The sequence below is a fragment of the Amblyraja radiata genome, chromosome 16 (genome assembly GCF_010909765.2).
Source record: "Amblyraja radiata isolate CabotCenter1 chromosome 16, sAmbRad1.1.pri, whole genome shotgun sequence".
Classification (NCBI taxonomy): domain Eukaryota; kingdom Metazoa; phylum Chordata; class Chondrichthyes; order Rajiformes; family Rajidae; genus Amblyraja; species Amblyraja radiata.
This window is the reverse complement of record NC_045971.1, coordinates 23,659,119-23,686,781: the sequence shown is the minus strand read 5'-3', so window position 1 is coordinate 23,686,781 and position 27,663 is coordinate 23,659,119.

Below are 27,663 nucleotides of genomic sequence, written 5' to 3'. Positions count from 1 at the left end.
ACGAGGAGTGCAGGGGAGAGATAAGACTTTGCCTTCCATCACAGTGAGGAGGAGATTAACTGTGATGGATGTTTGTGTAAATTGTGTTATGTCTTGGTACTTCTTCTTGTTTGTATGACTGCAGAAACCAAATTTCGTTTGAACCTCTGGGTTCAAATGACAACAAATAAATTGTATTGAATTGTATTGTAGTGTAAAATAAATCATTATCGTGCGCAAATTTGAATTAAATACATCCAAGAAACAGATGCGCTACAATGCTGAGAACTAAATTTTACACTCTGTATCTTCCTCTTTGCTCCATCTATTGTACTTGAGTTTGAACTGATTTTATCCATGTATGGTATATCTGTGTATGAGGAACTGCAGATGCTGGTTTATACCGAAGATAGACACAAAATGCTGCAGTAACTCAGCGGGACAGGCAGCATCTCTGGAGAGAAGGAATGGGTGACATTTCGGGTGGAGATCATTCTTCAGACTGGTATATCTGATTTGTTTGACAAAGTTGTTCACTGTACCTCGGTACATGTGATAAAAATAAACCTAAACCTAAATATTTCACACACAAAAAATGTAAAAACAGTATTTTACCCCATCTACAATTATCACAGGAGCACTGTTGCATCTAGGCTTATTCATGCCAGCAGGTCCAAACTCAGATGCTGCTCTGACTGTATATTATAGGATCCTTTAACAGTCTCTTCTCTTGAGACCAAATGATCACATAATGCAGGGTGAAGTCTGGGTGAAGGCTTATGCAGAATGCCCTCCTTGGAGCTTCTATATGATTCCCAGTCCCATTATAAGATGAGGCATGGTACTGTGGCGCAGCGGTAGAGTTGCTGCCTTACAGCACCAGAGACGCAGGTTCGATCCTGACTATGGGTGCTGTCTGTACGGAGTTTGTACGTTCTCCGTGTAGGTTTTGCCCAGGTGCTCCGGTTTCCTCCCACACTCCAAAGATGTGCAGGTTTGTAGGTTAGTTTACCTTTCGTAAAAATTGTAAATTGTTCCTAGTGCGCAGGACAATGTTAGTGACGGGGATCGCTGGTGGGCACGGACTTGGTGGGCCGAAGGGCCTGTTTCCACGTTGTACCTCCAAACTAAACTAAACTTGAGGGGGGAAAAATTTAAATACGAACCGGAGGGGTAACTTTTTCATGCAAAGCGCGGTAGATGTATGGAAAGAGCTACCGGAGGAGGTTGTTGAGGCAGGTACTATCGCAACGTTTAAGAAACATTTATACAGGCAAATGGATAGTGCAGGTTTAGAGGGATATGGGCCAAATGCAGGCATGTGGGACTAGGGTATTAGGGATATGTTGGCCGATGTGGGCAAGTTAGGCCAAAGAGCCTGTTTTCATGCTGTAAGACTCCATGACTATGACTATGACTCTGAAAACTTAACTAAACATAATTTGCTGGCTGTGATTCACGTTTTACAACTTTCAATTTCATTCCTGCAGGAGAACAAAATGGCTCCAAGTAATAGTGTAGAGGTTCTACTGCATCTTATCCTTTAAATGCATTTAAATTCCAAAATGAATGTTTTGAATTCATATATTTGATTGAAAATGTGTAGGCTTTTTAAGAAAGGAACATTTGCATTTGTATAGCAATTTTTATGGAGGTCTGAAAGTACTTTACAGATAATTGGGTATTTGTGAAGTGTAATCGTCGTTCTAATATAGGAAGTGTGGCAGCTATTTAGTGCATAGTTTAGTTTCGAGATACAGCGCGGAAACAGGCCCTTCGGCCCACCAAGTCCGCACCGACCAGCGATCCCTGCACATTAACACTACCCTACCCACACCAGGGACAATTCTTTTTTACATCTACACCAATTAACCTACAAACATGTTTGGGAGCTCCCACAAACAGAAACATGATAATAGCTAGGAAATTTTGTTGAGTATCTCACTTTTGTAATAATGGAAATACGAACACTGAAACACTAACTGCTTGTTCCTTAACTCTCTTCTTTATTTAAGGATTAACTCTTTCCATCCTCTCTCCATTGCTTGTGTTATCACCACATTATTAAACACTAGAAATAAAACAAGCTGCAATAATTTACTTACCACATCAACGTATTCAATTAAAGTTTCTTCCCCTCACTGTACAATTTTGCTCAATGTTTAACTGGTTCATTTAGATAGGGACCAATGCTTTATGATGTCTACTGCAAGGTTAATGATTTCATTATAAACTGCTCCCTGTTGCTAAGATAATGATCCCAATGCACCTTAGCAACAGGGAATGGTTAAGGATGTCATGGTGAATTTGTTTCTCTGAACGGTTAGCTGTTAATTCTGTGATAAAGCAATATGGATTTGGAAAAAAAAATCCATTAGCAATATCTATCTCAGTTCTTGCACCATGAATAGCTGGAAATTAGTCCTAGCATTAAAAATAAACTTGTTAACATGGCATGGAATAATGTTGCTTATGCTTGACAGGTCAATTTACAATTTAATTAGTGTTTTTAGTATTTCATCAGGCTGCTAAGTGATTGCTACGGTTACTGTGAAAGGACAGTAGGGAGATCTATATTGTACAATAGTGCATTTCTTTCTTCCTATATCATCTTTGTTAATATACTAACAGTACTGTATGTATTCTCATAAACCCTCATTCAAAGTACTAGCTCTCTGAATGTGATCCTGGACCTAGATATTCCATATCATTATATTATGATAGGAATTTTCACACATGATCTCCATCCCATTTGTATGCATGATCCATCAATGATGTTGAGTCAATGTGCCCGTGTTGCTGCCACAAGCAAGAGTTTTGTTGTACCTGTACCTCTCTATACTTGTGAGGTGAGGCAGCAGAGTGTGACGCAGCTGCTTCACACGGCCAGATCGTGACCTCAGGCCCTGCCTGTGTAGAGTTTGCATGTTGTTCCTATATCTGCGTAGGCTTCCTCACAGGTGCTCCAGTCTACTGCCACATCCCAAAGACGTGCAGCTTTATAGGTTACCTGGCCTCTGTAAATTGCCCCTGGAGTGTAGGGAGTGGATGTGAAAGTGTGATAACAGAGAACTCGTGTGAATGGGTGATCAATGGTCGGCATGGACACGGTGGGCTGTAGGGTCTGTTTCCATGCTGTATCTTTCAATCAATCATTCACTGTGATGACAAACTTGACTTGATACATATTCGCTCAGGGAGTGCTGGAGCTTATTGTATTACCATCCCGGAAGCTGTTTGGATAACTAGCAATAAGTAGTAGATGTCAAAATTGGACACTGGAATCTCTCTATCCGACTTCCACACCTGATCATCTAAAGTGCGAGATCAGCAGTGGTGCTTACTAACAAAATGGTTGTGTGCTGTTCTATAGCCTGAAGAAATACTAATGATTCCACGCAGGGGAGCTGCAGTGCAGAACAGATAAATAAATATAGGCAATGTTGCGTAGGATTGAAAGCACTGAGCCTGTATCAGATAGATTGCCCTATCTTCATTCCTGTTCTAATGTGAAAAGCAACCTACCAGCTCTGCTGATACGAATGTAGGTGGCTCCATTAAACCCTCACTTATCGTACTGCCAGCTATGGAAATGTCAGTGGTGAAGTGTAAGCGTATTCCTACAGTGGAGTACGGAGGGATTGTTGCACCTTCAAAGGAGCCATTTTTGGATGACTTTTAGTTACCATATTTCCAAAGAACATAAAACATAGAAGCGTACAGCAATGAAACAGGCCCTTTGACTCACAATGTCCATGCCAAACATGATGCCACATTAAACTAATCTCCGCTGCCTGCACATGGTCCATATCCCCCCATTCCCTTCAAGTCCCTGTGCCTATGAATGCCACTCTTAAATGCAACTATCGTATCTGCTTCCATCGGTGGTAGCAAGATCCAGGCAAACACTTTTTACCCAGTACATCTCCTTTTGCCCCTCTCGTCGTATTTCAATATAATGTAGAAGGAGGTCCTTTCTGCTAGGTGAGTCCATACCATCTCAGACAATCAGACAAACAAACAGATTTTATCACTCATCCACACATTAGGGGCATGATACGGTGGCCAATGAACCAACCAACCCACATGCAGAAAGAAACAGGAACACAGGAAAAACCCATTGGATTACAGGGAAAACATGCAAACTCCATATGGAAGGAACGTGCAAGCTCCACACAGGAATAAACTCAAATCACCTAGGTTTTAGAGGCAACACCTCTAAATAACATTTTGACATAAAAGATTCAAGATACAATTGAAAAATAAAGAATGGTCCCAATCTGAAATGTTGCCTGTTCTTTTCTTCCACAGATGCTGCCTGACCTGCTAAATTCCTCTACGACTTTATTTTGTTCAAGATTTGGGCATCTTGTGTCTCTTCTATTGAAGAGAATTCTCCCAATATTCCTCCCATTACCCATCTCAAACTAAGACCAAATACAGATCCTCTGGCTATTTATTTTATTACATTTCTTGTGCCTTGTTCCATTGAAGCTTGGTTTCTAAATACAACATAATAATGAAAAGCATATTACGCATACCATGTCTATCACAAGTTGACACCAAGGCATGTGAAATTTTATTACGGCAATTAAACAAAAACAAATTCCCTAGGCAACCAATAATAGTGTGGTTAAAGTGGAAATATCTATATAACTAAAAGTCTCATCTTTACCACTTCCTGTCTGCGCTGTATATTGATTTTAGAAAAAACGCTACCATATATCGCTATGATTTTTGGCCATCTTACTCACAGTCCTCCTCCGCTGAGGCAGCCCCAAGGATTTTTCCCGATCGACTAAAAATAAAAAATGTTATGAATGTTTTAATAAAATTTTGAGATCAGCTGATTGGTCCTCTCGCATGTCAATCACAATGATGAAGGTAACGCCCCTTCCGGGGGGGGGGGGGGGGCAGGACTATAAAACCCCAGATGCATGGACGTGAGTCAGTCACTCTGGAAGATCGTGAGGGAGAATCCACAACTGTGATTCTAAGCAATGAATCAACTGAACTGTGAGTCAGCAATGTACTTGCAATAAATAATTTGTTAGTCTTAATGACAATGCAATGAGTTGTTTGGCAATTTGGTAGCCTGCACACTGCTTGAAATGGGATAAAATTGAGTTTAGTGGCCTGCACTCTGCCTGAAATGCCGTGAAATTGAGTTTGGTGGCCTGCACTCTGCCTGAAATGCAGTGGGATTGAATTTGGTGGCCTGCACTCTGCCTGAAATGCTGTGGAATTGAGTTTGGTGGCCTGTACTCTGCCTGAAATGCTGTGAAATTCAGTTTGGTGGCCTGTACTCTGCCTGAAATGCTGTGAAATTCAGTTTGGTGGCCTGCACTCTGATTGAGATGGCATTTCAAGGAATAGTCTTGAGTGAACTGCCAGCCCAATAGCCCTGAGTGACTGATCTGCCAGTCCACCAAGACTGAGTGACTGAGCTGCCAGCCCAATAATCCATTTGGTCCACAATGTGCATACTAGCCCTCTGGAAACCAGTCCCTTCAGCCCACAACATTCATACTAGCGCTGCAAAAATCCCCCCACCCCACTGGCCACCAATATTGAAATTGGTGGAGAGGTGGAATATTGTATTGGGAGACCAGCCCTTCCGTGTGAATATGGGACCCAATGGTCCCACTTAGTCTAGTGTAAATAGTAAAGGAAGTAGGAGGTATAAAAAATACTTGTAGATGCAGTGATCAAGAAGATTACAGAGTGAAATTGGTACAGAGGGATTTAAAATAGTAAGATTAAACGAGAACTTACCAGTTTGAAGTTTGATCTGTATTTTATGAGGAGTTACGATGAGGGATTACGTGAAGAACCCGCTCAGCGCGCATGCGCGGCATACTTCCAAGCAGCGGTGTGGAATCACAGATAGACACAGTTATTTGAAGTAAACATAGTAAAGAAAAGGAGACATCAGTTATTAGTTTGATCCATACAATGAGGGTGGGAGCGGAGGGCACGTAATCCCTCATCGTAACTCCTCATAAAATACAGATCAAACTTCAAACTGGTAAGTTCTCGTTTAATCTTACTATTTTACTTCGGAGTCACGTGAGTGACTACGTGAAGACTTCAAAGCTCTGTGATTTCAAACCGTGTAACAGTTTTATTTCACTCACTGCCGAAGTTCTTGAGGGAGGAAATGTTATCGTAATCAACCAATGAATCTGTTATTTCGAGAAACAAAAAAGGTATTTTTTAAACAATAACAAAATAAATTGCTCCCCCGGGCTTAAATTAAATATTTGCAGCTTGTAATATTTTCTCTGCAAATAAATCAGGTTTTGTCAACGGCTTGTTATAAAATTCTGAATATCGTTTCCCTCGACCATCCTGCTGTATTCAGAATATGGTCAACCGGTACGTCCATTCTCTCGGCCGTTGACGTAGATGCTGCCCTAGTGGAATGAGACTTAAATGTATTAGTATCTATTCCGGCAGCCTTCAGTACCTGTTTGAGCCATCTTGAAATGGTTTGGCTCGTTACCCGGCCATGAGGTTTCTTGTGGCTGACCCATAAGGCTTTTTCACTCCCTCTGATATTGTGGGTTGTATCTATGTAATGTTGTAGATGGGTCACGCCACACAACCGTGGCTCTAGTGGGTAGGCCCGGAATACCACTACTGGAATAGCTGTTCCTGGCCTGCTTTGTTTCACCAGACCCTGTATGATGAATGTGATCTGATCTGGGGTGGTCACCATGTTGTCCAGCCTCAACTTGTGTAGTGACTGGACCCTCTGAGCGGATACAAGTGCCATCAATATGAGCGTCTTTAGTGTAGCTTGCTCGAGGCGGAGGGATCTGGCTGGTGGCCATTCCCTGAGGCATGTCAGGACCACACTGATATCCCAAATATGGGTATACCTTGGCTTGATATTGTAAATGCACTTCATCAGTTTTACCACCAGTGGATGGGATCCCATCGCCTGTTGTTCTGGCTTTGGTTGTTGCGTACGTTGTCCCTGTTTCCTGGCAGTACTTCTCCCATTTTTTGATGCTGGTTAAGTACTGCCTCTTGTTGGATGTTCGAAGGGATGCCGACATGGTGGTGATGGTTTGTTCGGACAATCCTAGTTCCAGGTAAGGTCTGTTCAAGACCTGCAACCCAGGAGTTTAATTTTCTCATGGCATGGGTGTTTAACTTACCTGGTAGGTAAGTAGCTGATAGCCAAATATGTCTTTCGACACACCCTTGCCAAATCATGTTGACCAATTTTGTCGCATGATAACGATTTTATGCCGCCCATATGGTTAATATAAGCCACCACCATAGTATTATCAATTTGTAACGGAACATGCAAGTGCTGCATATTAGATACATTTGCTTTTAAACCATAAAAGGCGCCCAACATCTCTAGATTGTTAATGCCCAGTGTAAGTAGTAATGATGACTCTGGGTTAGTCCATCTACCACCTGTGCTGGATATGGAGTTAGTCGCTCCCCAGCCTGAGCACTGGCATCTGTTTGAATAACTAAAGTAGGGTTAGTGATGATGATAGGGCTGAAACTATGCCAAACGTTTTCTGTCCACCACTGTAGCTCTGATATTGCTTCAGTGGGTAATTTCATGACACGATCATAGTGACCTGTATGTCGTTTTAGTGCCTGTACCTTTGCTCTCAGTAAATTTTGATAGTGCAAAGGTCTGAATTGTGTAGCCGGAAATGCTGCTACCATTTCCCCAATTACTCTTGCTACTTGTCGAATAGTTGGTCGCTCGTTGACCATTAAATTGTTGCATGATTGTGCTAATTCAACCATTTTGCCTTTGGCAAGGTAACAGTCATATGGACTTGTGAAGCCCAGGTAGTCCATGATAGTGGATGGCTTCAACTTAGATTTATCTGGATGTAGGACGAATCCCAGAGTTTCGAGGCGCTGTTTTGTAGCTGATACTGCTGCCACAGCCAATTCCATCGTTTTCCCCTACAATCAGAATATCATCCAGATATGCCATGACAATATGTTTTTGTTTTCTTAGTATTGCCATGGCTGGTTTCAATATTTTGGTGAATAATCTTGGGGCTGAAGTTAGATCATTGGGCAATGCTTTGTACTGCCATTACTGTCCCATCCAGATAAATTTTAGGTATCTGCGATGATCCTTGTGTATGGGTACTAGATAGTAAGCATCTTTGAGATCAATGCTTGCCATGAAGTATCCTTTGGAAATCAGTTGTTTGGCAGTAACAAATGTCTCCATTTTGAAATGTATATACTTAACAAACTTATTTAGTGATGTTAAGTCAATGCTGATGCGACATCCATCATCTTTTTTGGTTTTAGAGAATATTCGATACAAATCCCAAAGGTTCATGTTTGGTCTTTTCGATGACCCCCTTTGTGATAAGTCTCACCAGTTCAGCTTGTCCCTCACGTTTCTCTTTGACAGAGGGGGAAAATACCCTTTGGGCCCAATGTTGAACTGGCGGCGATTTTTCTGACATGAATTGTATTTTATATCCACTAATGCTGTTGAGTATATAGTTGTCACTCATGACAGTACCCCATGCTTCTTTGAACAAGTGTAATCTCCCCCCTGTTAGTAAAGAACCCTTACTCTATATGCTGGCAGGAACCAGACCCACCTACCTCCATGGTTATTGGGGTTTCTTCTGTTTTCTCATGTTCTTGAAGGCTTTGCTTGTCTGACGTGCTAGCGATGTTGGGGGGTGGCGCATTTTCCATGGGGTCCGCTCTGGGCCCTGATCTAAAAAAGATCTTTGGGGATAAACGCGGTCCCCGAGCTTTCACCAGTCCCATATCGATCTTGTCCGCCAGCCCCTGTTCCAGACCAGCCCAGCCCTGGTCACCAATGCTAGCCTCCAGTAATGAGGGAGCAGAGGGCAATGCATGAAACACTGTGGAGGGGGTGCCTGACCTCCCTCCGCGAGAGCGCTCTTTCTGCGCATCCCGCTGGAGCTGCTCCAATAGCTGTTGGATGCAGCTCAGGCGGCTGTCTCTCCTCCGTTTAGGTGGAGGCATGTCCCCGTCCGACGAATCGGACGCCACCGGCCGGATGCCTCTTCGGATGGCTAAACATCCAGCCTGCAGCTTAGGCACTAGCGGGACTGGGCTCGGCGCGGTGATGGGGATAGCGGAGCGCCCGGTAATTGTTCCTACCGCCTTCTTCTAGAGCTTTTGTGCCTTGTAGAAGAGAGAGCGCCCCTGAAGCAGCGCGTCTCGCAGGCACCTGCTCCGAGAGCCGCTCCAGCGGCTCACGCGGCTCTCCCCCCCGTGCGGGTAGAGAGACGTCCCGTCCGAAATCGGGAAAACACCTGCCGGATGCCTCTTCGGGTGGCTATGCATCCAGCCCGCTGCTCAGGTACTAGCGGGCTGGGCTCGGCACGGTGTCGGGGAATAGCGGAACACCGGGTAAACGCTCCTACCGCCTGTTGCTTCCCCCCTCTCCGACGGAAAACGTTCCTCCTCGAACGGGGGACAGTTTTGTTCCAGAGCCTTTTTCTCTGCCTGTAAAACACAAGCAGAAAAAGGCTCCCCTGTAATAGAAACCCGACTTCAGGGTAGTCACCTGACGGTCCGTTTCATTCTGTAGCGGGAGCGCCTAACTCCCGTTGCAGCCGCTGTTGCACTGCTGGCGTTAATGCCGCGCATGCGCGCTGAGCGGGTTCTTCACGTAGTCACTCACGTGACTCCGAAGTAAAATCAAGTTTGGATGAGGCTAAAATCAGGAACCAGCAATCAGCAATCACAGACATGCAAGATGTTGCAGACTGTGTCATCTTGAGCTGGTGGAACTCAATGGGTCAGGCAGCATCGAGGGAGTGAATGTACAGTCGACAATTCACCTTCTTCAGACGATCAGTCCTGACCTGTGTCCCAACCTGAAACATCGCCTGTCCATTCCCTCTGCTGATGCTTCCTGACCAGTTGAGTTCCTCACCACTCTTTGTGTTTTGATCAGCAATCACAGGTATAAGTGGCAATGGGATTTGGGTCAGAATAGTGTATAGGTATCAGAATTAATGGATGAGCAGAAGTTTATGAAGGGTAGAAAATGAAAAACTGGGCAGAGGAAATATAATACTCAGCTCCAGAGGTAATAATGTTGTGGATAGCTCTTAAGCAATTGATAATTTCAGAATAAATCGGAAAAAGTTATACTTCAAATGTCGTATTTGTTTGAAAAAAACATGCAGACATGGTGAGGCAGTCTGCTATAAATACTCATAAAAATGCATCGATGATCATGACACTTTCATTGCTTCACCACCAGAACTGAAAGGAAACAGAATTATGATCATTTTGTAATTTCTGCTTTATTACCAATCTTATTGCTTTAAAAATGTCCAGCAAAAAAGTCTCCATTAGGCAGATTGGTTAGCATGTCCAGTTGGGCTGAATGGCCTGTTTCTATGCTGTAGAGTTCTATAATTATTTCTGTCCACTTGTTAGTTGGGGATTGGGGGTATGGCAATGCTCTGCTGGACTGTTTGTAAGATAAACAATTTCACTGTGTTCGCACATCACACTGTGACAATAAAACACACCATTAAACGATTGAACTATGACTCATGTGCAATGTCAATTACAGCATCCTCCCAATATGCTGCTGACAACATTCAGTCCTAGACTAGGCACTGATTTTTTTGTTGAGTTCATTGGATATTTCTAAAATGTCAATTTAAAATTTCTTTTCGAAGTTCAATCTTTTACTACTTTCTGACTAATTTCTTCGTGGAACTGATTATAATGTTTCATTCAGTTGCTCCTGGTTCAGGGTGTCAACCTGTGTCCTGGTTGGGTCGCTCCTGGGCCTGGCCAAGCTGGCCATCCGCGAGTCACGGCGCCAGGTGGAAGTGGGCTCTGCCCGAGTCAGCTGACTGCCCCTTTTCCGGGATTACATCCGTGCCTGGTGATACGAGAGAGGGACTATGCCCTGTCTATGGGCACCCTGGGGGATTTCCGGGACAGCTGGGCACCGAGGGAGGTTGAATATATCTTGGACAAGGATTGCAATATAGTTGTTCAGTAGTTTACTTAGTATATTTGTTTGTCTTGTATTATGGTGGTGGGTTCTGTTTTGTTTTATTGTGTTGTAAATATTATTTTAATATTTGAATAAATATTGCTGATTAAAAGAAAAGGGTGTCAATCTGAAACTTCAGAAGTTCCTTTCAGTCCGCAGATGCTGCCTGACTCACTGAGCTCCTCCAACAATGTGTTTTTTGCTCAAGGTTCCAACATCTGCAGACTCTTGAGGCTTCATGAAGTTTCTTTATTGGTATTCCATAGTTATTGATGCTGTTCAAGCCATTCACTCACCTCCATTGATTTGAATTTGGCAAAAGATGAAATATTAATTTGAGAAATGCAGAGAAAAGATGAAGAGAGAAACATGTGAAGGGGAAGGAAGGAGGGAGGTTGCTGGTTGAGTTTTAAAAGACTAAAACCCCTGTCCCACGGTACGAGTTCATTCCAAGAGTTCTCCCAAGTTTGCCCTGATTCGAACTCGGAGATTTATGGGAATGGCCACTCGTCGGTACTCGAGGCTGTCGTGGACATTTGTCATCATGTTGAAAAATCTTCACGAGTCTTCCCGTGCTTACCTGCCATTAGTGAGTCTTCCAGAGTACCTGCCGTTAGCGCTGAGAGACGTCCCCGAGCTCCGACGTACCCGCTACATTCATTCTCCGTGCTTACCACGAGTTTGATTTTTTTTAAACTCGGGAGAGCTCTTGGAATGAATTCGCACTGTGGGACAGGGCTATAAGATTTTGCTAACTAAGATTTTAAGTTTGTGGTACAACAAATTGATGATTCTAAGTGCTGGATAACTAAAATAAACAATCCTGTGCTGTACTGATCTATGAAAAACACAAAATGTTGGAATAACACAGCTGGTCAGGCAGCATCCCTGGAGAACATGAACAGGTGACCTTTCAGGTGGGGACTGAAATAGCCTTCCTCAGTATGAAGAAGGTCCCGACCCGAAAAACCACCTATCCATGTTTTCCGGAGCCAAACCCTCAGAGTTATCCTCAGAGTCTGAAGAAGGGTTCGGCCCGAAACGTTGCCTATTTCCTTCACTCCATAGATGCTGCTGCACCCGCTGAGTTTCTCCAGCATTTTTGTCTACCATAGAGTTACTCCACCATTTTGTGTCTTTCCTTGGTAAACCAGCATCTGCAGTTCATTGTTTCTACTGCACTGATCTACGTTCTAAATGCCTGCTTTGTAAAATCAATTCTTTTAATTTGGCTGCATATTCAGAAAGCCATGGCAGCACTTTTGAAGAGAAATTGCCTGTAGATCAGCAAAAGGACATTGTTTGCACGATGCAGATATCGCACTGACACCATAGCGCTTTAGTTATCCACAACTGCAATAATCCTGTGGGCATATAACATGAGAAGACATTTATACACGATGTGTGTGAAACCCATAAACAGTCAGAAACATAACAACATCCTGTCAAGGCAGATTCTCTGCGGACGTTTTTTCCCTTATGAGGATGAATCATAGAGGTCTGGGAAAAGGATGGCCACAAATATTGCAATTGAACGTCTCAGAGCAGGCAGCACTGAATGGTTCAGACTTGTCTCACAAGCTGTTCAACCGACAATTCAAGCTCTCCAAAGGCGTTTTCACCAGTTCCTGTGTCCTGACACAGTGCTACTTCAGGTGTGGTGACAGATGGCTGTAAAACAGACAGGAGAGGGGTGGGGACAAATCCAAGTACCTGCAAAGCGTGTAATTCTATCCACTGCCATCTGAGACCATCCATAGAAGAGGAGGGCTTGCTATTGTATGGGCCTCATCCCCATATAAAGAATCAACATTTGGCACCTTTTTAACTCGATTAATTGTCATGCTAAGTGGCTTCACCTGTGCCTTAGATGTCCATTCTGTTTGATGGAGGTGCCACTGGTCTCTTGAGGGGAGCAGTTTACCTCCAGTTCTGTCCCACTCAATGCCGAGCTAGACAATGAAAGCACACAGGTCGGACTGGTTTTACGCTCGATGGGAAATAGTCGGGTACAACAAAACCTATTGAGGAATGAATTGTGGATTTTGAGCATGCTTGAGATCATTCATCGGAGTGAAGGTTTTATTTCCAGTGTATTTATCATTAGGAATTCTCTCTAAATACAATAGAAATTGCAGTTTATGATAGAATATATGAGATATAGGGCATGTATACAATATATATATATATATATATATATATATATATATATATATATGTATATATAAATATACACGTGTGTGTGTGTATAAAATTAAAGATACACTTGCATGTATTCATAATATACATGGAACTGCAGATACTAATTTACAACTAATATATATATAAAAAGTGCTGGAGTAACTCAGTGCTTCTCTGGAGAACTTGGATAGGTGACGTTTCGGATCGGGACCCATATTTAGATTATTTTGTTTATATAATAAACATGTCTCTACATTTACAAGTAAAACACAGTTTGCACTGATCAATGAAGCCACAATTGGTTCTTGTGTTTCAAGAGAAGCCTATCTGAGTTCCCCTTCCTGACACCAACCATTAAATCCTGTCTGATAATGAATACAGAAGAAACAAGTGTAGGCCTAGGGTTACACTAAGTTCTGATATCCAGCTGAAGTGAGTTATTAGGTTATAAGGAATAGGAATAGAACTAGGCCATTCGGCCCACCAAGTGTACTCTGCCATTCAATCATGGCTGATCTATTTCTCCCTCCTAACCCCATTCTCCTGCCTTCTCCCCATAACCTCTGACACTAATCAAGAATCTGTCTATGTCAGCTAATCAAGAATCTATCTATGTCTGCCTTAAAAATATCCAATGATTTGGCCTCCAAAGCCTTCTGTGGGAAAGAATTCCACAGATTCAACACTGACTAAAAAAAATTATCCTCATCTCCTTCCTAAAAGAACGCCCTTTAATTCTGAGGCTATGACCTCTAGTCCTGGACTCCCACTAGTTCGGACTTCGGTCTTTGCTTTCCTTTTTGCACTATATTGGGTTTTTTATTTATCAAACTTGTTTTTGTCTGAAGAAGAGTACCAACCTGAAACGTCACCTATCCATGCTCTCCAGAGATGCTGCCTGACCCATTGAATCACTCAGCACTTGATGTCGTAGGTTAGTGCAGCATGGTGGTGCAATGGTAGAGTTGCTGCCTTGCAGCGCCAGAGACCTGGTTTTGATCCTGACTATGGGTGCTGCCTGTATGGAGTTTGTATATTCTCCTCGGGACCTGCGATTTTTTTTTCCTCCGGATTCTCCGGTTTCCTCCCTCACTCCAAAGACGTACATGTTTCTGCACTGTATCTGTAAACTAAACTAAACTAATGTCTAGGAAGGAACTGCAGATGTTGGTTTACACCAAAGATAGACACATAATGCTGGAGCAACTCAGCGGGACAGGCAGCATCTCTAGAGATAAGGAATGGGTGACATTTTGGTTAAACTAATTGTCATGTCTTTCTTTGGTATAAAGCCTCATCTGCAGTTCCTTGTTATTATATTGATTTTTTAATGATTATTTATTGTATTATCGATTGAGTGCTGTGGTTACAAACCTGTTGTGCTGCCCAAGTAAGAATTTTAATGTTCCGTTTTGGTACATAAGGCAACGAAACAGACCTGTCTCTCTTAAAAGCAAAGCTCTCTCAGTTTGGAAGCATTTCATTTCTATAAATCATATTGGATGTCTTATAGTACATTTCGCAATAATTTAGACAAGTTCATAATTGTCAATTATGGCTTGTACTACATGTAATTCATCAATTGCTAATAGCAATATTTGACATTGTATTAAGGTTTCATAACATTTTCATTGCTTTTGAACTCATAAAGAATCATAGAGTCATACAGCATGAAAACAGGCCATTCAGTCCAACTTGAACCCACTGACAAACATACTGCTAGAATTGGGGCTCAACACCCCCCTGTGTGCCTGTGTCCTGTACTTTCTCACCACCAGGCCCCAGGTAGTGTTGATAGTGTGTTGAGTTTATTATGGGGGTATTTAGGTAAGAGTCCACCACATTGGTGGTTCTTAAATCAACCATGAACCAATTGGATCAGAATGCCAGATTCCAGATCTCCTTCCCTGAGGAATATTAGTGAACCAGTTTGAGTTGAAAGAAAAATATTTTGTTTTGTGAGCAATTTTATTGGTCCAAACTTCTACGTATTAAAAGACTTATTTAATTATTTAAACATAAATTATTTTAATAGATTGATGTAGTGCTGCCATTGAACTAAAATTGCTGTACAGACAGTCAGGGTCGAACCCTGGCTCCGTAAGGCAGCAACTCTATCACTGCGCCTCCGAGATGCCCCAATGTTATTCGTTAAATGCATCTGTATCAAAAAATAACCTGTAAAAATGAAATAATTACACTGACCATAGCATTTTAGCATAGCAAGTAAGAATTTCATTGTTCTATTTCAGTACATAAGACAGTAAAATGTTATGTTATATTTTAACCTTCTCTCTCCTAGGTCTCAGTAGATTACTTTTGCCTTTCCAAACAGTTCCTCCCAGATAATAGGTATTGACTGCCTAACCTGTCGTGATGATCTTGCATAATCTCTAGTTTGTTGAAGTCACTGCAATCCAGTGATTCACCTTCATTTACTATCATGCAAAACCATTACAGCCGCATAAGCGCTCAAACAAATCATATCTGCTAATTCCCTGACCATTAATGATAATGTTTTTCCCAAGCCATTGGTGAAACGTAGCAGTTGAAACAAGCTTAAGGATGGTTGCTCTTTAATGCTGTGCCATGTTTGTCCGGGATCCCCGCACCATTGTAAAATTGAATTGAATTTTAAATCTGAACGTGGGGGAAAAAAACCAGTAATGGATAATCTAATGAGAAATAACTGCACTGGCAATGGGCTACCACACGCATAGTGATTTACAATATCGAACTGGTTAAGAATTATTTTTTTTACCAAATCAACAGTATTACTCATCAACAATTTAATGCAAACTGAACATCAGAGACATTGCATTTGTTACAGAAAAAGTGCTTTAAATCTTTTGGGATAAAAAACACATGTTGTAATTACCAGTTATGTCAAGGTGTCATCTCTCTTTACAATGAAGGTGGATTGTCACATGCAGTCTTTAAACTTCAAAATTTACTGTGCAGTTCTCTGTGTTTAATTGAAAAATAGTTTGACAAAATAATTGCAAAATGTGCAAGTAAATGAAGGGTTCCCTTTTGTTCATGATAATACAAACATGACAGATTAAATCCATTTAATGCAACAGAAAGCAATGAAATAATCCACGCAAATTAATAGTTTTGGGATTTGGTGCATCGAGGATCCATTGGTTCGTATGGCAGTAAACATCAGGAACTTGACAATCTTTCTTCTGAGGCAGATTTTGTGATCAAATAGCACTTGCTGCCAAATCACTCAGATTCTTGTGTCTTGTGTGCTCAGAGACTTGCTAACTCTTGCACAGATGGGGCAGGGTATGGTGGATGGGACAAATGGGTGGTTATGTGTGGGAACGAACTGCAGAAGCTGGTTTAAACCGAAGATAGACACAAAAAGCTGACGGAACTCAGCGGGACAGACAGCATCTCTGGAGAGAAGGAATGGGTGGTGTTTCGGGTTGAAACATGGGAAAGTCATGGGAAAGCGAAAGGCGAGAGATATAGACAATGATGTAGAGAGATATAGCAACAATGAATGAAAGTTATGCAAAAAAGTAATGATGATAAAGGAAACAAGCCATTGTTAGCTAATTTTTGGGTAAAAACGAGAAGCTGGTGCGACTTGGGTGGGGGAGGGATGGAGAGAGAGGGAATGCCGGGGTTACTTGAAACGGGTGGGTATACCGTTTGGGCCATTTATACCAGGCTTCCAGGTGCAGAGATTTGCGATTCTCAGTGTCATCCCAAATGATCCTTCACCATTTTGAGCAGTCATTGGCCAGGCATTCCTTGAAGTCATTGAGGATATTAAATGGTTATAGGCAGCTTAAAAAATATACTTCATAGTTTTTCCTCTCTCTGTCCACATGGCAACCCCTTCCCATCACAGTGATTAGATTAGAATGATCTTCAAGAACCTGAAGTCAGTCATGCAAACAGTGCTGCTCCAATGGAATTTGAAGATTTTGCTGAAACTGAAGGTAGCTCTCTAGTTTCTCAAGTATCTGCTGTGGGTGGTCAAAGTTTCAGGAGCTGGTAGGATCACTGCAACTATGAGCTTTGTGCAAGGAATGAGGTCTTGATTTTCAAACACCTCTTCCCACAGTCAGCCAAAATTTAAGGGGAAGGGGATGTTGAATTTCATCATCATTTTCTGCCTTCGTCGAGAGGTGGCTCTCATGCTATGGGAGTTGCTTCCAATTTTCCAGGGTCTTGATATTATATTATTGCCAGAGATTTGTGTTGTACATCAAGATCAAGTTTAGTTTAGTTTTGTGATAAAGTGTGGAAACAGACCTTCAAACAAAACTTCTTGAAACTTTAACTGCAATATTTTCTTTCCTTCACCCAATCAATGACTTTTACATCCTCTCCAATCAGACACCACATCAATTGCATGCAGGACTTTAACAATAGCCGAACTATAATTTGTTAAGAATAGGTTAAACTCCTATTTTTTAAAGTCTTTTTTAAACCAGGAATGAGTAGGTTAACATATGATGAATGTTTGACGGCACTGGGCCTCTACTCACTGGAGTTTAGAAGGATGAGGGGAAGACCACAGTGAAACTTAAGGGCCTGTCCCACTTGGGCATCATTTGCGCATCATTTACGTGACAGGCCGGTAGTGACTGACGCGCGGCAGTTGCGCGATTGTCGCGCGAAAATCGTCTAGCAGTACGCCAGGTGCTCTTGAGGGCCCTGCTTCTTTTGGGAGCCATTTACGATGTTGTTCGTACTTAGTCCGATCTCCGTGGCAAGGATTTTCCCAGTGAAAAAATGTCAAAACTACGCGCGCTTTATGCCCGGGTGGTCACGTGGTGTGGCGCTCAAATTACCCACAAATGGCGCGCCGACGGCATACGAGCAGCGCATGGTTACAGACACATAATAAATTAGCATAGGCAATGTTCGTGCATCACAGCGCGTAACCATGTGTCACCACGCGCTACACGTACGCCGTCAGTACGTCAACATACACCATTAGTACGTCAGCGTGCGCAAGGGATGCGTCAAGCAGGTGGCGCGCGAGGATTTCGAGCATTCCAAAATCCTAGGGCGCAGCACTTTACGTCACTGCATACGCCACCACGTCTCGCCACGCGCCATGTGCGCGTCATGACGCGCCAACCAATTTTTAGGATGTCGCATAAATGGGAAATAACACCCAGGTAATTGTCTTGAAAATAGCAAAGAATGTGGTTTGGTTACAGAGAAAAATACATGCATAAAATCAGTCTCAGTTACATACAGTGGTGTGGTCGCTGGTTTCTTTGACAAGAGAATTGTCATTCATCTCAACTTCGCCTGGCTATAGCATTACAACAAGCTGGAAACTGATTGTAGACATAAACTTCTCACTTTCCAGCAAGAGGTTCTAGTTATATAACACCTCTGTCATGGTAGAAACATATCAAAACATGACATGTGACCATTATCAATCAGTGATATGTTCATGTCAAATCTCTTAAGAAAATATTGGGTCAAATAACTAAAGCCCTGACAAAGGCAGGAAGAGGAAAAGTAAAGAGTTTATGGTGGCAAATAAAAGAATAGCCAACAACGGTAGGTTTACAAATTCAAAGATAGACAATTTAATGCAATTCTGCTTTAGATTAAATAAAATTTAAGAGATGCACCCTTTCTTAACAAATCATTGTTCCAAAGATAGACTCAAAATGCTGGAGTAACTCAGCAGGACATGCAGCATCTCTGGAGAGAAGGAATCGGTGAAGTTACGGGTTGAAACCCTTTTTCAGTCTCGACCCGAAACATCATCCACTCCAGAGATGCTGCCTGTCCCGCTGAGTTACTCCAGAAATTTTTGTTTTTCTTCGGTGTAAACCAGCATCTGCAGTTTCTTCCTACACAAATCATTGTTCAGCTATTGTTAAAAAACAGCATGCAATTTATGGGGTCTTTCATTTGGAAGGATTGACTTAGAAGATTTCAAATATCTTGTTTTCTGTGGCTGGAGGAGATTATAAAGGAAAGTACATTTTTTTACTCTGTAATCTGCGGACACCATGGAGGGATTTTATAATGAATGAGAAATTTTTAATTAATCTCTTCCTTGTATCCTTCAATTTATTTCTCTCTACACATACAACAAACATCCCCTAAAATCGACTATAAGAAACCTCCACCATGTAGGTGAACCATGAAGACAATATTGTACTGAAGAATGAAGTCAACGGCAATGTCAAAATTAACCCAGAGAGCAAATTGGAAGGAAAAGTGTGCTGCACACACAATATGCATTCAGCATGATATTTGAAACCAGGCTGAAGGGAACTAAAATAAGATTTCTGCAAAGGCTATCAGATGGCTGGGTGGCAACAATACACACAAGCACCTTGGAAAGAAATCGAAGGTTAGAGAAAGGGCAGCAGTATTTCCAGACAAAAGAATTAATGGTGGGTCTCGTAAGAAGGCGATGGTGATTGTGATCTTTGCTAGTATGGGAACAATACCAGAGAAAAGTACAAGATTGGAAAAATCAGTTAACTAGTGGTCATAAATAGCACATTCAGTTGATAAGAGCTGGTTTGGGAAAGCGTTGTAGAAAGCTTTGCAGTAAAATATTATTGGAAAATTGGAAAGAACTTCAGTTGGGAAAGAGGTGGTAGCAAGGTTTGAAGAGTTGCATCTAAATGCCGAGATTTTAAGTACACAAAACTACAATTGTGGCAATGTAAACACAGCAGTTTGAGTTGGTTTTGTTATCTGCACTAAGGTCAGAATCTACTGGTGGGTGATATTATTTTTTGAATATTAAATACAATTTAGCACTTAGCACCATTATCTTTACTGTTGTGTTAAGGAAGTGTGGAGAGAGGAATGGAAGTAGGGTAGACATTGGGTGTGGTGAGGAAATTACATTATATTATTAATACTAAATGAGCACTGTGGTGTTGGCTGACTTTAATAAAATTGAACATTAGGAGAGTGAAGTGGGGAGCCTATGCCTTAGGGCGACATGGTGGCACAGTGGTAGAGTTGCTGCCTTAAAGCATCAGAGATCTGGGCTCAATACTGACTACGGGTGTTGTCTGTATGGAGTTTGTACTTTCTCACCGTGATGGCGTGGGTTTTCCCCGGGTGCTCCGGTTTCATCCCACACTCCAAAGATGTACAGGTTTGTACGTTATTTTGCTTTTATAAAGATTTTAAAATTTCCTTAGTGTGTAGGATAGTGCTAGTTTACGGGGATCACTGGTTGGCGTGGATTTGGTTGGCCAAAGAGCCTACTTCCGCGCTCTATCTCTAAACAAAACTAAATTAAACTAAACCCATTAACGCAACCAATGAAAAAGGACTTTTTAACCCGATAATCAGTATCCCAGCTCCAAATGACTATCCATCCAATTCCTCTGTCAGGAGGTGCTTGTAAGAACAGATACAGTTGGACTTAGTTTTAGTGCCAACTAAACCCACCCGCATCCCTCAACCGCTGTCAAGGTCCTATGGGCAGGGAAGCAAAGACATGAGGCAGTGTCAATTGTCAATGAGTAGGAGTGAATGGGATCGAAATTTATCCTTAGTGACTTGCACTACACATACGTCATATTTTGACTGTGTGTGCCTTGTATGTTGTTTCAAAACTTTCCTTTGAAGCTACCATATTGCATACAAGTTACTGAAGAATTTCTACACCAAGGTTTTAATAAGATGAAATACAGAGAAAGAGAGTGAAAAGAAAAACAAATGACCTGGCCATTTTATAATTAAGAAATAATATTGAAATGTCACAAGTTACTAGAAAAAGCAAATGAAAGAAAATTTAAATTAAAAAACTCAAGCAGTAGTCTGAACTAATAATTTGGTCAGAAGCAAGTTGTTAGAATATACTGCGGGGTAATCTGATTAAGATCAAAATCATTGCATGGGTAATGATTCTGGTAATAGTACATGGGTATTGTCACTTAGCAATCTGCACCACATGTCTCTTTCAAATCCTTAGACCTAACTTAATCTAAATAATATCCATACTATGAATAGTCAGTGATATTGCCCATTGTTCCATAGCTCTTGAAAAAGACCTTCATAACTCTCTAGTGGGATTAAGTGTAATTTAAAATTGTGTTTAGTTGCCTGTCAACTACAAAAATGTGTTGAGTTACCCTTTATACCCCTTGTCATGTATCGTGTGCATCACTTACACTGCCATCAAGTTGCATCCCGGCTGAGTTTATGAAATAACACACTCAAATTTTATACAGCGGAAAATTGATTATCCTGGAGTCAACTGGTGACATATTAAATTATTTGTTGCCAACTTTCATACGTAGGTGTTTTGAAAATAGACACTTTATTTCAGAACTCAGGCTAATTTAACCACTTTTGTTTTCTAGCATGTTGTATGTAAGCTTGGTGAACCATTACCACTCTCTAAATCATTAGAACATTCAGGATTAATGCCCTATTTCGTTATTAGACAATATCAGAAATTGACACTCCAGTGTAATGCTAAAGGAATGCACAATTGTTGGTTATATTGCACCTAAACAAGGCCCTATTTGCCAATTCTAGTGGTTTCAATTCAATGTAATCTTTTTTTTTTTTAGCAGTGGAAAAGCAATGGTAACCTGAACAATTTTTATTTTTCAATTAATGCTTTTTTTTTTTCCATTTACAGCTTCACATCTCACTGCAATCAAATGTAATTTGTCCTCGGCCCTTTCACAGTTAATCTTAAAGAGATGAGCAAGAGTAAATATCAAAAGGTTGTGTGCCAAGGATGATTTTTAAGGTCAATTTGTAACATCTGTGAAAAAATAAAATGGTCACAAGCATTCTGTAATTGGTTTTCCATCTTTACTTTTCTTTACTTTAGAGATACAGCGTGGAAACAGGCCCTTCGGCCAACCGTGTTCCACCAACCAGCGATCGCCCCGCACACTAACACTATACTACACACAATTTACAATTTTACTGAAGCCAATTAACCTACAAAGCTGTATGTCTTTGGAGTATGGGAGCACCCGGAGAAAGCCCACATGGTCACAGGCAAAGGGTACAAGCCCCGTACCGAAAACACCCGTAGTCAGGATTGAACCCGGGTCTCTGGCACTGTAAGGCAGCGACTCTACGCTGCATCACCATGGTGCCCTATCTCTACAACAGCTTCAACAACAGCCCACTATGGGACTGCTGATGGGCACAGGAAAAATATTGTTTGTTTACCTGTCTCCATATGAAGCCAAGATGAGCGGGAACCTGCTCCCTTTCTTTTCCCTGCCTGTAAATTGGCAAGGCCTTCAGATTGGAAGCTCAGATCAAAGTAGGACCTTCTGCTGTGCAGGTCCCATCAGCGCAGAAGGCAAAGCCTGCACCACTAAGAAAGCGGCGGCGATGTTGTCTCATTTCTGAAGCTATATTTAAAACACATCATTAACATGTCACTCTCCTTGTCAAAATTACAACAACATAAATGGATTAAAAACAACAGTGAGTGACAGGCCTGCCATCATTCACAAAAGAATTCAAACTTCCGAGTGTCACACTTTGCAAAAGTATAATTTTTGTTTTCTATGAGAAATGATGTACTTCCTGAGCAATGTTTCCTGAAAAGTCACAAAATCCTTTGTCAGGAACAGATATTTGGCAAGGTGTGCAAATTAACCTTCAGGCCGGGTGGACTTTGGGTGTGCTCGTTAGGACATAAAGCAGCAGTAATCGCCACTAATGCACTTAACAAAGAAACACAGTGAAATGACACAATGCCACACGGATCCAGCGGTTGACCTTAAGCCACCAGCAGAATGCTTCAGGTGGGGACCATTCATGGGTTTTGCACTGTTTGAACATGTGCAGTGGCTGGCATAGTTTCACCTGGATAACAATAGCCCTGGGACAGCAGGAGGTCTCTGGCCTCCAGCAAGAATAATCATCGGTCAATGTCCGCATGATTGCTTGGCAAACCAGTGTTTATAGAGACTCTCCCAAACCTTGTGCCATTGTCCTCATTCCCATGGGGAAATGACAGAGTTTTTTCTTAGTGCAGCTGACAATAGCATTATCTGCCCCATGGCTTGAGGGCCAGGGTAGGGAATGTATCAGTCCGATCAACGATCAGAACATTAATACAGATGAGGGGCGGCCATCCAGCCAGAAGAGCATTCTCGTCTCTTGTCAAGTGCTTACTTACACCTTGAAAGCATATGGTGAGTTCCCTGAGTGCGGATACATCCCAAATGTAATATCAGCAATATTACCAAGCCTTAGTAAGACTGCCTTTTGGGAAAACTATGGTAATCTGAGCACTTTAATACTTTAGTTTAGATTTGAGATACAGCACGGAAACAGGCCCTTCGGCCCATCGAGTCCGCTCAGACCAGCGATCCCCGTATGCTAACACACTAACACTATCCTACACACACTCTAGGGACAATTTTACAATTATACCAAGCCAATTAGCCTACAAACCTGTACGACTTTGGAGTATGGGAGGAAACCAGAGATCCCACAGATTGCAGATGATGGAATCTTGACCAAAACACCAAGTGCTGGAATAACTCAGTGTCAGGCAGCATCTGCGGAGGAAATGGATAGGTGACATTTTAGGTTGGGATCCTTCTTCAGACTGAATGAGGATTAGATTCATTGATTGATATGCTGCAAAAAGTGATTGCACTACACAAGTTCCTGACAATGACTGCTTATAAGAGGTGAGTGTCTATTAAACAGCAAATTGGCATTTACCTATGAATGAGTAAAGAGCTTTACATGTATGAACAATTTTTATTTTCACTGCTTCCTTTGTCATTCCTATTCCTTCTGTATTAAACATTTGTAAAAATGTTTAGTTTAGCTTAATTTGGAGATATAATGTGGAAATAGGCCTTTTGACCACCAAGTCCATGCCGACAAGCGATCCCTGTACATTCACACTATGCTAGAATATAGACAATTTACAATTTTTACCGAAGCGAAATTATCCTACAAACGTGTACATCTTTGGAGTGCGGGAGAAAACCGGAGCACCCGGGGAAAACCCATGTCACGGGGAAAACATATAAGCTCCATACTGTACCCGTAGTCAGGATCGAACCAGGGTCTCTGATGCTGTAAGGAAGCATCGCTACCGCAGCACCATCGTGCAATCCCAAAATGTTTCCCACATTCTCTCTAAATATAAAAAGTACTGTTATTTTGTTAGTGCATTTTCTCCAGTATTTAGCAGGTTATACCAACCTCAGTGCACCAGTCTTATCCACTAATGTTGTTCAACCAGCCTTCCTCTCTGCAGGTCACCAATTGGGAAATCAAAGACCCATGAAAAAGAGTTCAATACCTAATAGAACAGCAATTCAAGATGTCTGTGATGTGAAATGTGCCTTTTTTAAATGTTGTTTTTGTTTTAGTAAACAATAGGTCTCATTGAGCTGGTTAAGATTCCTTTTCAATGTGTTTTTGCAACCAAAAAAAATCAATTAGTTGATAATTTTATATATTATCAAGAATTTTGTTGACATTAATTAATATTTAAATGAATTGTTGATGTGCGTTCCTGCTGACTGACTCCTGTGAAGAACTGTCAAGCAATTGCACATCGCCGTATCCCAATCATTACATGCTGATATTTATATTGATGAATTGTAGCTCATTTTGCAGTGTCTGTGTTTGGAGATATCCCTGTTGTAACATCCAAAAACAAGGCCTATTGTTAATCTTGTGTAGGAAGGAACTGCAGATGCTGGTTTAAATCAAAGATAGACACAAAAAGCTGGAGTAAATTATCGGCTTTTTGCAGCATCTCTGGAGGGAAGGATTGGGTGACGTTTCGGGTTGAGACCCTTCTTCAGCCTGAAGCAGGATCTCAGCCAGAAACGTCACCCATTTCTTCTCTCCAGAGATGCTGCCTGTCCCGTTGTTACTCCAGCTTTTTGTGTCTATCTTCACCTATTGTTAATCTTATTGTGCTGACAAGTCACTTAACAACATTGTAATTTTAAAGCTTGAAAACATGTTTTTTTTGTCACTGTTGTCTGGTTCCGTTTTCCACTGTGGAATTGGATGGAAGAAATATCACAACACAGAAGTTCTATTGATCCAGTGGATAGACTCAAAGGGAAAGCTGAAAGATGAAAAGGGAATCGTAAAATGCAAGTTATGAGCAAGGCTTTGCTTTAATATAGCACCTTACCACAACCTGTGTCAACATGCTGTACTATTTCATTGATTTGGTGGATAATAATGGAAGCCAATTTGTGGTCAGCAAGATCCCATTATAATATCAACAAATGAATGTTGAAGGCGTATAATTTGATGGCAATGACAGAGAAAATCTTCATTTGTGCTAATTAAACTTAACATATGTGAAAGTATGCACATTCAATTTCTTTTTTGGAATTCAGTTTCATTGGCTTCAACAGAGCTATGTTTTTGCAACCAGTGCACACTGCTAATGCACCACAAACGAACATGTTCCATGGACTGAACCAAGGACAAATTCCTAATTCTTGCCCTTCTTGATGTCTTGCTTTAAAATAACCTACACATGGCGATGAAGCAGGTAGAGTTGCTGTCTCGCAGCACCAGAGACCCGGTGTCGATCCTGACCTCAGGTGCTGTCTGTGTGGAGTTCACACTTTCTCCCTGTGGCCACATTGGATTTCTTCTGGTACTCCGGTTTCCTCCCACATCCCAAAGGCGTGCAATTTTGTAGGTTAATTTTCCTTAATGTCTAGGGAGTGGATGAGAAAGTCGGATAACATAGAACGAGATTGAACAAGTGATCGATTGTCAGCATGGACCTAGTGGGCCAAAGGGTCTGTTTCCATTCTGTATCGCTAAACTAAACTAAACTAAAACAATAAATTGGTCCAATAAATGGCCTTGGATATTTAGTCCTCCGGCTCTGTGCTAAAGCGCAAAGTTGGATGTTTTTATCCCCAGTCCAGAGATGAGCTCAAAACCATAATCCACTGAATTAAAAAGATGAAGTGTTACAGAGTCCAGATAACGGATGCTGGGGATTTCTCTCTGAGGCATCTGTAATGAGCAATTGACATTTAGTTGACCTCATGGTTGTAAACTGCATACTTTTGACACAATTCCATTACAATGACCAACATCTACAAAAACCTTTTGTAGTCTGAGAACACTGAAAATTCTCAGCAGCCTAAGTGTCATTGATAGGTAGCACAAACTAGCTATGGGTGTGTACTCTTCCTCCAACCTGGCAAATAGTTTTGATGTTTATCAGTGAAATAGGAAAACACAGAAAATGGGGAAAATACATCTATAGAATAATCCTAAAGCTAATTAATCCAAATTCATGAACACTATAATTGCGCACAAACGGACACAACGTGCTGGAGTATCTCAGTGGGTCAGGCAGTATTTCTGGAGACCATTGGATAGCCAAGATTTCAGGTTGGAAACCTTCTTCAGACTAATTGAGTCTGAATCTGTCTGAAAAAGGATGTCAATCTATCCCGCTGAGCTGCTGCCTGACTCACTGAGTTACTCCAGCAGTTTGTGTCTTTTGAAGTCTCTAATTTTATGACGAAACATAACTCTCTTTTTCTCTCCATGAGTGCTGCCTGACCTGCCAGTGTTTCTAGTTTTGTTTTAAGTTTTCACCATCTGCACTTTTTGATTTTCCTAATGTGCTTTGGTCTCTTCGCATTTAACGATGTCTTCCAACGTTAAAATGTTACCTTTATTGAAGAAAGGAAATTCTAGTCAAAATATATATTATTTGGCACCTTTTATCTCTCTCGCCAGCCACTATCTCCATTCTCTCGTGAAAATCCTGTGTGAAATAGTTTATTCTCAATCATTAATGTACATTGACTGGGCAATAATTCATTGTCTTTGTTGGCCTTTACTGCTCTATATTTCAAACATGACCGTGGGACAGAGAATTAATGCTGAACCTCAAATTTGAAACTCTTCAAATAAGCCCCACAGCCATCTCCAGGTTGTTTTTTTTTTAATGTACCTGATTGATTCTTGACTGGGCAAGAGGCTTCCAAATTTATACTACTTCCTAACTTAACACAAGTCTGAGGCAGCTTGTTCGGAGTAATATTTGACTTCCTTTATGTTTTTTTCTGGTCGCCTCAACTGTTATATTAATGCTGCACTGGCCAGATTTAATTTAAATCTCATCTACTTTCTTATTGGAGTTCAAATAGATTTCAACTACTCAAACCTTGTGGAGAGTTTCTGAAATACTCTGAAACCCTGCTCACCCTTTAAACTTTAGACTTTAGAGATACAGCGCGGAAACAGTCGTCAAGTCATGAGAGCTTATTGTCATGTGTCCCAGATAGGACAATTAAATTCTTGCTTGCTGCAGTACAACAGAATATTATAAGCAAAAATACAGAACAGTTCTGTTCAATACACACATAAATAAGCAGATAAAGTGCAATAGGCTGTTACATTTCAGAGTTTGTTTGTTGGTGAGTTTAATAGCCTGATGGCTGTGGGGAAAAAGCTGTTCTAGATGCTGGATGTAACAGATTTCAGGCTCCTGTACCTTCTGCCCGATGGTAGCGGAG